At 34.4% G+C, this 14709-nt stretch overlaps 1 protein-coding gene across 2 annotated transcripts in view; it reads left to right on the forward strand.

The window, feature by feature from the left end:
• grm8b (glutamate receptor, metabotropic 8b) overlaps window positions 1-14709 on the forward strand; it is a 316204-nt gene that overhangs the window by 88783 nt on the left and 212712 nt on the right. The window lies entirely within an intron of this gene.

Here is a 14709-nt window from a genome sequence, read left to right on the forward strand (position 1 = left end):
GAAATGTGTTTTTTATACCAGGGCTCCAGATTATCTTCTGCTGTATGTCTCGCTTCACTGATCTCAACTGATTGACTGACTGAATTGGATTTCTTTTCACATAGTGCTTTGTGTTCAAGGGATATATTCTAAACAGCTTTCTACTTTATATACAGTATGTATTATATTTTGTTTATATTTAATGTTTTTGTTTCAAATTTTTTTACTCACTATTTACTCACCCTTTATGAGAAAATATATTTTAAGGAAAGCTGAAAACTTTTAACCATTTACTTCACTTGTAATAAAAACAAATGGATTTCAATAGTTACAGGTGTCAAACTTTCTTCAAAATATCTTCTTTGTGTTCAACAGAAGAAATGCAAAGCAGGTTTGGAGCAAGTGGAAGTTAAGTAAATGACAGAATTTTAATTGGATAAACTATTCCTTTAGGGTTTTACAAAAAGAATAACTCATAAACTTTAAAGGGGCGAGGCAGTGGCGCAGTAGGTAGTGCTGTCGCCTCACAGCAAGAAGGTCGCTGGGTCGCTGGTTCGAACCTCGGCTCAGTTGGCATTTCTGTGTGGAGTTTGCATGTTCTCCCTGCCTTCGCGTGGGTTTCCTCCGGGTGCTCTGGTTTCCCCCATAGTCCAAAGACCTGTGGTACAGGTGAATTGGGTAGTGTGTGTGTGTGTGTGTGTGTGGATGTTTCCCAGAGATGGGTTGCGGCTGGAAGGGCATCCGCTGTGTGAAAAACTTGCTGGATAAGTTGGCGGTTCATTCCGCTGTGGCGACCCCGGATTAATAAAGGGACTAAGCCGACAAGAAAATGAATGAATGAATAAACATTAAAGGGCACCTCTGGTGAAAAATCTACTTTTCAAGCTCTTTGGACAGAAATGTGTGTAGGTTTAGTGTATAAACGGTCATATTGGGGTGAAATAAACAAGTCCTTTTTTTTTTTCAATTTAACAGCATAAAAATGGTGGACTAATTGGAGTGGTTTTTTTAGACCGATTGAAACTTGACAAAGGAGTGTAATTCCACCCGCCCACCAAATTGATTGATAGCTGCGTGTTAACATGTTCCGGTAGTCATGTGTATAATCCAACACAATCTCACAACAATTCCTAACTTTTTGATTTAGTGGCTATTTCGTATGAATTTGTTCGATCTATTGTACTGTTTAGTAAAATTTGCTCATCACCCAATGTTGGTTGGGGTTAGGGGTGGGGTTAGGTGCCACGCTTCCTTTTTAAAATCATACATTTTTGTATGACTGAACTCGTACGAGTTCGTACGAATTAGCCACTAAACTGACAAAACATGAAATACTTACATTTCCTTGTGAGATCAGGCTGGTATAATCATATCAACAAGACAGGACGTGTGCAAGGCAACCGGGAATAAAAGGTCTGTCCAGTTTGCTAGAATCATCAATCATCATCAAATGTTTAAGAAGAGAGAGTTTTACAAGGAAAAAATGTTGTAAAACAGTGCATGTGTGAAACGGTGGGCGGGGAGGACTAGCCTTAAAGGCGCAGTACAACAAAACCGCCACCTGGTACAAGAATGTATAAAAAAGAAACTTATAAAAGGTATAATAAAAATCTGATAGGTGTTTTGAGCTGAAACTTTACAGACACATTCTAGAGACACAAAAGATTCATATTATATCTGAAAAAAGGGCTAACCTAGGTGGCCTCTAATTATTAAGTTCTATAATACAAAACAACTGGTAAAACAATATTATAAGTATTGTAAAATAAACATTTATGGCATTTTAATAGACATTTGTTAAGCATTTACTGATGAATACATTTTTATTATTGTTATCCACACCTTGTGGCGGTTGCTGGCAAACCTGCATATGCAAAGTGTTTATGCAGACATTTTAGTATTGTAAAACTAATCTAATAATGTGCATATCTTGTTACAATAATTTTGCATAATTCTATTTCTATTTAAAAATTAAATAAAATAGATTAACGTTTAAGTGATTACAAAGGTATTTTGTGAAAATTGGAGAAAAAAAAAGTTTTGTATTATACATGGGAGAATGTGCTTCTGTAACATTTTTGTAAAATGTGTTGTGAAATATTTAGCAAAAAATAGATTTTTTGATTTATTTAAAAATATTTTTTATTCTTTATTGTAAATGGAAAAGAATTTAAAGGATTACAAAAAAATAAACATTGATTAAAAATGTATTTGACGTTTTGTATTTACTGAAACAAATTGACAGATTTTGGATACAGCAAAATGCCTTTAAATAGTTCTTGAAGGAACAGATTTGACACTGTTGAGGTACAAAGCGTCTTGTCACTGTTGTGGTCTCTTCATGGATCAGATTTGATCCTTTGACGAAGGTACAATATTGTATCTGCAGGTTTTAAAAAACCAAAGGTATATTTTGGTTTCCCAAGGTGCAAATCATGTCCTTGAAGACACTTCTTCTTTGTCTGAAGACACAATTCTGTTCCATAAAAAGGTACTGCCTCAGTGACAAAGGTTTGTACCATCTTTAGTAAAACATTGTACTATTTTTTTCTGAGAGTGTATGTTAGTTCCATTTAATGATCTAGTTGGGGTAGTTGTGCTTGTGATTTCTATGTTACATTGCAAAGAAGCAAGAAACATGAATCTCGAACAATCCTTGATAAAAGGCAAATTATCTCATACTGGTTTGTGGTGCAAAGCTTTTTTTGAGTTGGCTGACCAGCGTTTTTGTACACAAAGCATCACAGACTGAATTACATGTCTTGACAGAAATGGAAAGAAATTTGCCATCTCAACAGAAGAAAGGTCAACCAGCATAAAAAAAACTTTAGTGTAAGTACATGTCTGAAAACAACCATTTTAAATTCTGACAAGTCTGAGCCATCACAGTCAAGCTGAGCTTATGTGTTGTTGTCCATTTTTCAGAGGTTTTACATAGAAATGAATAGTCAAGGAGGTTGGAAGGTCGGTAGGTAGTAGAAGATACAAAAACCGTTGTGTACATGACCTTTTATTACTCGCCATTCCAGAACTAAAAATCCGCATTCAGACTCGAAGTGCTTTGGATACCTCTGCTTATTGCTATTAACCCATAATTCACTTCATTTTGCATCATGTAGGTCTCACAGTAATGGCTTACATTCCTCATTTTCCCTCCCACACAAGCCAGCCATAATATAGAGCATTACTGTAAGCACACGTACAAAGGAAGCCACAATTACAGAGAAGCTTATCAATAAACAAAGAGAGTAGAAGGAAAAGAATGGGCCTTGATATAGAGACATAATTACAGGCACAGGTCCAGTAATGGACTCACCGCAGCATCCCAGAAGAGCATCGCGGTCACCTCTTGCAGCGTGTTTGATTTATTATTGCAGTGTGTCTTGCTCATGTACTCTAGACATGGAAATGCGACATTAATTATGTTGTAATTATGAAAATGCAGTAAAAGGAAGAGAGACATGTGAGCGATTAACATAGTTAATTCAGGCTCATCAATTGTAAGCAAATAGTGTAGGCATCTAATTCTGTAAAATTATGATATTTACTGTATTTTCTATATAGTTCAATATCAGTGAAACTAATGGAATGTTCACAGTGTACTGTAAATACATACAGTATTTATAGAGCACCTATACAGTTGAAGTCAGAATTATTAACCCCCTTTGAATTTTATATATATATTTTTTGTATTTCCCAAATTATGTTTAACAGAGCAAGGACATTTTCACAGCATGTCTGATAATATTTTTTCTTCTGGAGACATCTTATTTGTTTTATTTCGGCTAGAATAAAAGCAGTTATACATTTTTAAACACCTTTTTAATGACACAATTATTAGCCCCTTTAAGCTATTTTTTTTCTATAGTCTACAGAAGAAACCATCATTATACAATAACTTGCCTAATTAGCCTAACCTACTTAGTTAACCCAATTAACCTAGTTAACCCTTTAAATGTCTCTTTAAGCTGTATAGAAGTGTCATGAAAAATATCTAGTAAAATATTATTTACGGTCATTACGGCAAAGAAAAACAAAATCAGTTAATAGACATAAGTTATTAAAACTATTATGTTTAGAAATGTGTTAAATTTTTTTTACTCCATTAAACAGAAATTGGAGAAAAAAAGGGGAGGGGGGCTAATAATTCTGACTTCAACTGTACATGTATAGCAGGGCTATTTAATTAGTTTGTCATGGGGGCCAGTTCATGAAAATCATCCCCAATGATGGGCAAGAAAAATATGACTTTTCATTATAATTGATAAAAACAACAGCAATTTAAGAGCTCATATGCTGTAGTTTTGCTTCTTAAGACACCTACATTGGCTTTTTCTACATTAAAACATTAATGTATTGTATTTTGAAACTACACAACATCAGTGCATTGTACAATGTGGCTACTTTTACAAACATATTCAAATGTTGTATTTCGAAGCACAACAAAATCAATATATTGCTTAAGTAGGCTTCTTCTACATTCAAACACATTCATGTGTTATGTTTTAAACTGCATAACAATTATGGATGCAACAATTATAGATTTAAGTTGTACGATTATATAGTCTGAAGAATAATCATGGTTTCATGGTTATCATGAATATTATGCAATTATTAAATTCAAAACACCACTAGTTTAGAAAATCACAAGAAAACTGCTTATATTTTAAAGTGTTGTTTATTGCTGCTCAGTAACCAAATGCAGCACAAAACAAACACTAGTCCATTTCTCTATTTGGACTTAAAAAAATGAAAAAGTTTATTTCATGTTATTTTACAATGAAAGTAAATGACAAAAAATGAATAAATAAATAAAAATAACATTTTTCTAATTTATCTAATTTATTCTTAATTTAAGCTATAAATTAGGTCGGAATTTAAATGAACTGTTGTTATTTGCGTTCATACATACATAATCATTTGAATTAATTTAATCTATTTTGTAATAATTTGTCTAACGTATCCTTTTTTTACATTGCACTGAAATCCACACACAACACTTACCACTGCAGCGTGAAATAATTTCTCCTGTGTGAGCCTGGAGGGCGCAAGTGCATCAGTCCGCTTGCGAACCGTGCGTGCACCGCTTCCTATATGCGCACGTCTCCATTGGAAATAATGAACTTTTGTGTGGAAAAGACACTATGTGAACGGCCTGCTGCTATAGTTAATCCAATGTGCATGCGTATTATTCTCGGTATAAGCTCAAGACTTTAAACTAGCCCACAGTTGGCATAACTTTCTTCAGTTGCAAAAACAGACACTCAGCATTGAGAAGCCTTTACAATTAATTAACCGTAATAAATTTAAGCACGGTTAATAGTAAAATCGGCTAATCATTGCATCCTTAGGCCTTTTCTACAAACATATCCAAATATTTTCTGCTGCCTGCGCCACTCGCTTAATGTCACTTGACTCACTCTCTGTGCAGCCTTCAACTGCAGCCCATGCTGTGTTGAATAGACGCACATCATTTCATAATTGTAGTGCCGGTTTTTCGACTGAACTTAATTTTTTTTAATGTCTTGGTCACGCTATTTGGAGGGCTGGATCAAATTGCCTTGAATTGAATTGCAATTGAATAGCCCTGATATATAGGCACATTTTTATTTTGAGAAAAAAAAAAAAAAAAAAAAAAAAAAAAAATATATATATATATATATATATATATATATATATATATATATATATATATATGTGTGTGTATGTGTATGTGTATGTGTATATATATATATATATATATATATATATATATATATATATATATATATATATATATATATATATATATATATATATATATATATATGTATTTATCTTTGCTATGATGACAGTAAATAAATAATATTTTACTAGATTTTTTCAAGACACTTCTATACAGCATAAAGTGATATTTAAAGGCTTAACTGGGTTAATTAGGTTAACTGGGCAGGTTAGTGTAATTCGGCAAGTTATTGTGTAATGATATTTTGTTCTGTATTAAATTATAAATTATATTATATAATTATATAAAAATTATATTATAAATTAAATTACAATTATTGTTCTAAATTAAAAACTGCTTTTATTCTAGCCGAAATAAAACAAATAAGACTTTCTCCAGAAGAGAAAATATTATCACACATACTGTGAAAATTTGCTTGCTCTGTTAAACATTATTTGGGAAATATTTAAAAAATAAAAAAAAATAAAGGGTGCTAATAATTCTGACTTCAACTGTGTGTATATATATATTTATATATATATATATATATATATATATATATATATATATATATATATATATATATATATATATATATATATATATATATATATATATATATCACAATTTTAAACCCTTTACTTCTAAAAGTATGTGGCAAACAGGCTTTGAACTTCATACCAGAAAATAAATACAGCATTAAAAAGCAATGAACATTGTATACATGCAGTTTGACTCTAAATAATATGTCTACATGTGTTAAAAATCTTTGTGTTTTTCCTCCTCAAAGGCCAAACATGTAATTCGACAACGTCATTATAGTAAATTCTTAATGTGTTCTATGCAAATCAGCCTTTGACACAATCTACACTTTCCTGCATTTGAAATGTGCCCCTTATCATGAGTTAAAAAACGAAACTGTCTCCAGAACAGTGATAACTGGCAGTTAATTATACCCTTGAATAAACAAGCAGTAACCAGATGCTATTAATTTTCGTATTTGTGCCTGATTGGCATGCAGTGGAGCCTTGCAGCGTGGCAAAGTGACCCTCTCCATCATTTGAAAACCCACTACATCATTACCGCAGTGTTTAGGAGGCAGTTCTCACTAGCACGACAATGCAATCTCTATGTAAATGGTGCATAAGCAACAATAATCATGAAAAATGATGGCAATATACAATTTGCTGCTCCAGATAAAATAGCAGCTTTATGGAAGGGGAAAACAACACTCGTTTTTTCCCTGGGGAACAACCATTCGCTCATTCATGTTTGGTTAGCTGCTATGAGTTATTTAAAACTGTACAATCTGTCTCTCTAAGATGTGTCATCGGTTTGAGTGATCTTGTTACATGATTGGAGAAACTGAAACTGTGTCTGTGACTTTCGTCGGCTGTTTATGTGCTGTACAGCATGAAGACGGATTACTACTGGACATGTTTATTAGAAATTGCTAGATCAGTGTGGTGTTGTTTGACCTTGATAATATTGCCTTTTGGGAAAATTTTCAAATATTTCCAACTTGCCATTTGGCAAATATGTTTCATCCAAATAGCAGCGTATTGAGAGCAGGGACATATTCTGCTCATCTCTGGGAATTGTCTTCTTAAAGGTGCAAGAAGGCGATTGTCTTCAGATAATTTTTTGTTGTGCTGGTTTAAAGTCTCCTTACTTTCCAATAGTAATGATTAGAGTAAATTATCTAAATGTTTTATATGTATTTTATATTTTGGGTGAAGCAAAGGACTAAAAAAATTTTGTCCAATTAAAATTTGTTGGGTCGATAAATTCTATAATTCTGATAAGTAGCCCAAACTGTCTGTCAACAAATGTACATCTGCGCATCCCTGTTCATGCAGACTGATCCACAATTTGAGCATGCATGCGCATTCACATGTGTTCATATGCACACGAGCGTGACAGCAGTAAAAACAAAGGCTGAATATTGGAGTTACTTTTGACGCTGGAGGAAGGATGACACCATGGCTGAAGTATTTTTTTAAAGCTATTTTTGCCACGCAAAGCTTATGTACTTTTTGTTGTTTTACAAATGGGTTATATGCACGAAAGTGTTGTTCAGCCACTGAAATCTTCCGGCGAAAGATTGGTGTGACTATTTTAAATTTCATAAGGTATCTTTTACAGAATTGATAATGTAATCGATAATAGACTATTTTTTGTTTTTAGTATAATAGCAAAACATAGGTAAATAGCACTGTTCAGGTTAGCCTGCATTACTGAGGTGAAGTTAATTTTATATTGACATCACATACATACTATTTTTGAACAATGAAAACCTGCGCCTCGGTTCCTATATTGTTTACCATGCTACTTTGAATATTTGATCTGTGATTTAGTCCTACACCCCGTCAGCCAAGCACCAGTGCTTTAAGGCAAAGTGTGCGAGCAGATTATTCAGGATTCATTCATTCATTCATTTTCTTTTTGGCTTAGACCCTTTATTAATCTGGGGTTGCCACAGCGGAATGAACCGCAACTTATCCAACATATGTTTTACAGAGCAGATGCCCTTCCAGCTGCAACTCATCTCTGGAAAACATCCATACACACTCATTCACAATTTAGGACAATTTAGCCTACCCAATTCACCTATACCACATTCATCTATACCTTTTGACTTGTGGGGGAAACCGGAGCACCTGGAGCAAACATGTAACTCCACACAGAGCCAACTGACCCAGCTGACGCTCGAAACAGCGAACTTCTTGCTGTGGGCGACAGCACTACCTACTGCGCCACCGCGTCACACATCAACAAATCATCAACCCTAAAATATCTAGTTAATATGAATGATAAACAAGGCCGTGAAATAAAAATTGGGATAGCTTACTCTGACAAACAAAAACCTAAGAAATAATTTATAATGTTATTCCAAGTTTATGTTATTTCATGTTTTTTCATCTGCAAAACACACACACACACACACACACACACACACACACACACACACACACACACACACACACACACACACACACACACACACACAAAACAATGTTTTTACAAAACCAGAGCAGGTATTGCTAAACAAAACAAAACAAAAACAATTTATGTTGTGTTCATTAAAATGAAGTAGAGATCATAAAATATAAATAAATATAATATATTGAGGGGACGCAGTGGCGCAGTAGGTAGTGCTGTCGCCTCAAAGCAAGAAGGTCGCTGGTTTGAGCCTCAGCTGGGTCAGTTGGTGTTTCTGTGTGGAGTTTGCATGTTCTCCCTGCGTTCGTGAGGGTTTCCTCCGGGTACTCCGGTTTCCCCCAGAGTCCAAGGAAGTGGTACGAGTAAATTGGGTTGGCTAAATTGTCCGTAGTGTATGTATGTGAATGAGTGTGTGTGGATGTTTCCCAGAGATGGGTTGAGGCTGGAATCCGCTACATAAAAACGTGCTAGATAAGTTGGTGGTTCATTCCGCTGTAGCGACCACGGATTAATAAAGGTACTAAGCTGAAAAGAAAATTAATGAATGAATAATAAATTGATTGATATCTATTTTTTTAGTTGCCTCAGTGCATTAAGCTGGGCATTTTTACCATTAAAAAAACTACACACATGTCCTTTAACTGTAGCATCATTTCACTTAAATGTGGCATTCCACAAGGACCTATTTTAGTGCCTTTACCATTTTTACTGCATTCCTTATGGGACATATTTTTTATGAAAAATGCTATCGCTTTAAATTGCAATGCTGATGACTTGCAGATTTAGTTGTCATTTTTAAAGGAACATTGGTCCGTTGTGGGTTTGCTTGTAAACTGCTTTCTGGTATTTGGCAGCAATTTCTTTTGCAAACTCTTCTTGAATATCTGCAGCTTTTGAATCTGTTAACTTTTATAATAAAGCAGTGATGAGAAGTCTTTTATTTTTTTAATTTTATTTTTGTATTTTAAATTTGATGAGTGGCAATGCAGTGGCACAGTAGGCAGTGCTGTCTCCTCACAGCAAGAAGGTCGCCGGTTCGAGCCTCTGCTGTGTATGTATTTGTGTGAATGAGTGTGTATGGGTTGTGGCTGGAAGAGCATCTGCTGTGTAAAACAAATGCTGGATAGGTGGCGGTTAATTCCGCTGTGGTGACTCCAGATTAATATAGGGACTAAGCCAAAAGGGAAATTAATGAATGAATGAAATGAATTAATTAATTAATGAATGAATGAAATTTAATAAGCAAATCAATTCTGAGGTAAAATCCTTTGGTAAAAAATATAAAAAACGAAGCCACTGCTTGGAGTCAACTTTTATTTTTTAATGCCTAGACTGTACTGTAACTCCCTTCATGTGGAAACTTTTATTTTTTTATGCCTAGACTGTACTGTAACTCCCTGCATGTGGGAACTAGCCAAAAAAACTCTGGCTCATTTACAGTCAGTTCAAAATGTGGCAGCAAGATTGCTCATTGGCACTTGAAAATAAGTTAAAATAAATAAACTTTTATTGTTTGATTATAATTATTTAATGCACTCGCTCCAATTGGTAACATTAATGAACAGATAACCTCTCTTAGGTCTTTATCCCCTTTCACAAAAAAAAAAAAAATATATTTTTTTTTTTGGAAAAACTACTAAATTTCTATAAAGAGATAATGCTGGTTAATTCTTTCTGGAATAAAAAATTGCTAAATTCCCAGAAATATCCTCTCTGGGAATACAGAAAGAAAATTGCTGGTATGATGAGTACAAGTCTTGATTGCACTGACGTGAGACATCTACTCTGCACTCTCAGAAATAAAGGTACGAGAAGGGTCTATATTAGTACCTCAAGGGTAAATATTATTATGTAAAAAGCACAAAAGTGTACCTTTTAAATTGTTTAGTTAAAAATATATGGTTTTGAGATACCAGTATATTAACTTTTGGAACGGTACCACCCCAGTGACAGCTCTTGTGGGGAGAGACAACTGTGAGTCAAATTTCGGTACAACACAGGCAATGTTTTGTTTCAAGAGGGTTTCACAAGTTGCAGCACTCACATGAACCTCTTTACAAGCAAAAGTGTTCATCCACATCATATATTGAATTAAAAACTATGATTCTTTTGTGTTCGTGAAATGATGTAAACTGAAAAGTAAGTTCAGTTGATTAGCAACATGTTTTGTTTTTAATAACATTCACTGAGGATTTAACAATATACACTATATGGTAGTTATTGTATTTAGGGAGTAATTTTTTTTTTTTTTAGAAAGTGGGGTCAATTTCAGATTATTTATTTAAAAGGCCAATTCCATGTGACTGGTCCTTTCAAATAAGTCTTAGTCAGAAATATCCACATATCACAAGGGATACACCGACAATGGAATTGTGGATCCAAACCCAGGGTTTTAAAAAAAGAATGGTCAAACAAGAAAAGGCTAGGGTCAAAAACACAGCAGGACAAGGCAAGGAAAGTGTGTCATAATGTTAACTAGACAGATAAACTAGCCTCAGCCCAGGTGTGTGTCTGTGTGTGTGTGTGCGCGCGCGCATATTATTTATAGTCCATCTAATCAGTTCGTAATGATCCTCTGGCTGTGTGTGTGCTCATTGGAACTTGAAACAGGTGTGTGTGAGCGGAGTGCATGGATAGAGTTGTAATTCATAATGTGGCGGATTTGTAATTCTCCAGCAAACTGCGTGTTTCCCAGCAATCTGCAGCCACTCGCTAGTGATCATTGCACCACACTTCAACAGTTGTTTATTAAATTTACATCTCAATTGAGAAACAAATGTAAATGTAAAGTAATACCAAATCAAACACCATTGCCTTTCATACATAACTGCCCATGATTGTTGTGCAGACCTCTGTGTTTTCAAATGTGTAAACATAATGTGTAAACATTTTTCTATCCGCAGGTAGCACCTGTATTCAGATGCTTGTGACAACTTTTTCCTCTATAGTTATAGTTTGTCTCATGGGACAAAAGCAACTGCTTCAATGTGGAGGTTTGAAAAAACAAAAAACAAAAAAAAAACCTTCCCATTAATGAAGTCACATAACACATTTTTTTTAATTTATAGATAAAGTTGTTCTGGTAATTTTACAGATATTAACTTGTATAACTGTGGGCTTTTGAGGTATCTCAGTCAGTTTATTTTGGTGACTGCCAAAACCAGATATAAACTTAAAGGAGATTGAGCTTTTTCTGAAACTCTGGAAGGCGCTCTGAAAATAGTTTGCCTTGTAGTATTTAAATATCGTACTTTGTGGTGTTTCATTTGTAAATGTACTGTTGTCTTTCTATTTTTTATTTTTTTTGTGTGGCACTTAATATGCTTTAAAAATAAACTCAAACTCAACTTAAAACTCTAGCTCAAAATCTAAAGCTATTTAAGCAAGCATTGCACAGCCCAGTTCACCTCAGATGAACCAAATCTTTCCAAACAGAGACAGACTTAAGTGCAAAAAAGTAGCATTTAAAACGCAGAAACTCTGGGTTCAGGTCTCCAACATATCCTTTCTTTCCCACGGTGTTACTGCACCTAAAGCAATGTGCTGCTGTTCCCATTATGCTCACTAGGCTGTCCCAAGATGATCAAAAGTAAATAGCTGGATGTCTCTCTCCTCTTTGCTGAGCTTGCTATTGTAAAATGCCTGTCTTATAATCAGTTATCCACACCTGCCATATCACCACAGGTAACAGAGGCTGGAGTCTGTTATTCAAAATTCCCCCAGCAGATTCCGAGTAGACGTTTTTTCCCCCTCACGTTAGAGATGCTTAATGAGCCCGTTACAACAGAGGCAGCCGAGATATAACGTCGATTCTCTCTGCGTGTCAGCTTTTATAGTAGAAATCTTCACCAAGGATGCAAAGTCACTGACCTCATTGGCTGGGATAAGCCGTCAAGGATTAAGAAGGAATTTACATAATGTTGAAGTGAGATGAAATGCAGCCTTATCCGAGAACCACCTCAGCTGAACCATTCAGTCTCTCTGAAAATTACTAACAGCCGTTTAGGGAGGATGTCACTGAATTAATGATTTTTGGTGAGTCTGGTGATCTCATTAGTCTAGATTAATCTCTTCAACTTGTCTTTCTCTTTTTCACCTTTGAAGATTTAGAGAAGTTGTAAATGTTGAACCTGCCTGTCCTATTGCTCATCTGCCTAATCTAATGAACTTTTTTAAAGCAATAATTCTTACACAATTAGAAAAAAATATGTCATCATGTCCTCACCCTTAAACATGACATTTAGTAAGGTTTGGGGGCTGTTAAAAATTCTGTTATATTACAGTTTTTCTCAGTCACTTTGGTACATTTCTCATATCAGAATTGAAATGTAAAACTTTTGAGAGTGCATTTCCCATAACAACACATACAAACAGCAAAACACCATGGATTACCTGCAAAACCCACTCTCTTGCTCAAAACCCTTGGTTCATCTCTCAAAAATACATTTCTGTGTCAAAGTCCCATCAGAATGACAAGTCCTTGTGTCATTGTGTGTGGATAAGACAGTCAAATTACTTAGTCATGTAGTCAATACAGTGTACTCTGAAAGTGTGTTCAGGTGTGAACTCTGAAAGGGTCTCCTGATTTATTTATTTGTTTATTTATTTATTTTTTTGCTGTTTGTACTGTAATGTGTTGACAAATCATGGCATTGTAATACAAAAAGAAAAGACAGATAAATAAAAAAACAAAACAAAAGCAGAAATGTGAACACGGGACAATCTGCTTTGAGATACACCTTCATTAGAAACAGTCAAGTTTCACCTTGGAGAAATTTACCAATTGTAGACAGACTTAGGGAAAAAAAAGTCTAATGGAAATGTACGGAAAAATGCATTATGACAAAATATTCTCTCAACTTTTGCATGTAAATGTTTTTTTTTTTTTTTAACAATTGCTTACAAATTAAAATTACTTTTCCCACAACTAGCTAAACCGGAAAAAAAGGAGCAAAGCAGGGTAGAATTTTAAAACATTACACACAGTGATTTCCAAATTACTAAATGCATAGCACTTGTTTGAATTTGACAGAAAATTTCATGATGAAATTTCCTTGCAATTTCAAAGCAAAGGCTTTCAAATGAACACACACATGAGCCAATTGGTTAAACACAGCCATCAGGTGTGCAGGCACACAAGTGCAAAACTAAAGGCATGCTAATCAGCTGGAACCACAATAAAAAACAATAGGTATGAACTACTAGTCTTCAATAAATATGTTAACAGTGGTATAGCTATAAAATTTGGTCTTCAGTAAATAAGAGGAAGAGAAAGCAGGAAAGGGAGGAAGATTGGTAAACAGGAGACAGGCGATGGGGAGCTTTTTTTTTTTTTTTTTTTTGCTATTTAAATGAATACAATCACCAGAAAGCTAAATAATTGAGAATATCAATTGTTGTATGTTTTGTTAGGAAAAGGCAACATCAGTCTATCACTGTTTGGTGAATACAGTATGTTGATGTACTTTATAGCAATATCTCTGAAACAAATCAAACCCAGATTATATCGGTATTAGTCAGTTAGAAATGATACGAGTTTTTAAGTTTGATTACAGCTGTGTGTAAATGAAGCAAACTGATTTATATTACAGTTTTTCTCAGTCACTTTAATGCATTTTCTCACAACACTATTTACATTTGCACAACAGGTAATGCATTTCTCAAAACAATTAGTCATTTGTGCACATCATAGTAGCAGTTTCTCATTCCTTCCAACAAATTGCAAATGCTTTTTGACATGCATCAATTGCTTTCATACAACTCCCTGCTGTTTTATAACATTATCATTTGCTCATGTCATGTCAGTCAAAATTAACTACACTTGTAAATGCTTAATAGTCATTCTATATAAAACAACAGTTTTACTTGATTGCTTCAATGCAGCCGTCAACTGAAACTTCACATTTTCAAAACAGTTAACACACAGGCCTAAACAGCAGCACTCATGGTCAAAATGACACATTTTACTTGCAAAACGCACATACTGTGGCAAAACATTTAAAATATGCAACAAAAGCTAGTTTTGCCTTCAGACAACAAAACTTGCAAACAAGTATATGAGCTCTTTCAGTTAATAATTACAC

The sequence above is a fragment of the Danio rerio genome, chromosome 25 (genome assembly GCF_049306965.1).
Source record: "Danio rerio strain Tuebingen ecotype United States chromosome 25, GRCz12tu, whole genome shotgun sequence".
Lineage (NCBI taxonomy): Eukaryota > Metazoa > Chordata > Actinopteri > Cypriniformes > Danionidae > Danio > Danio rerio.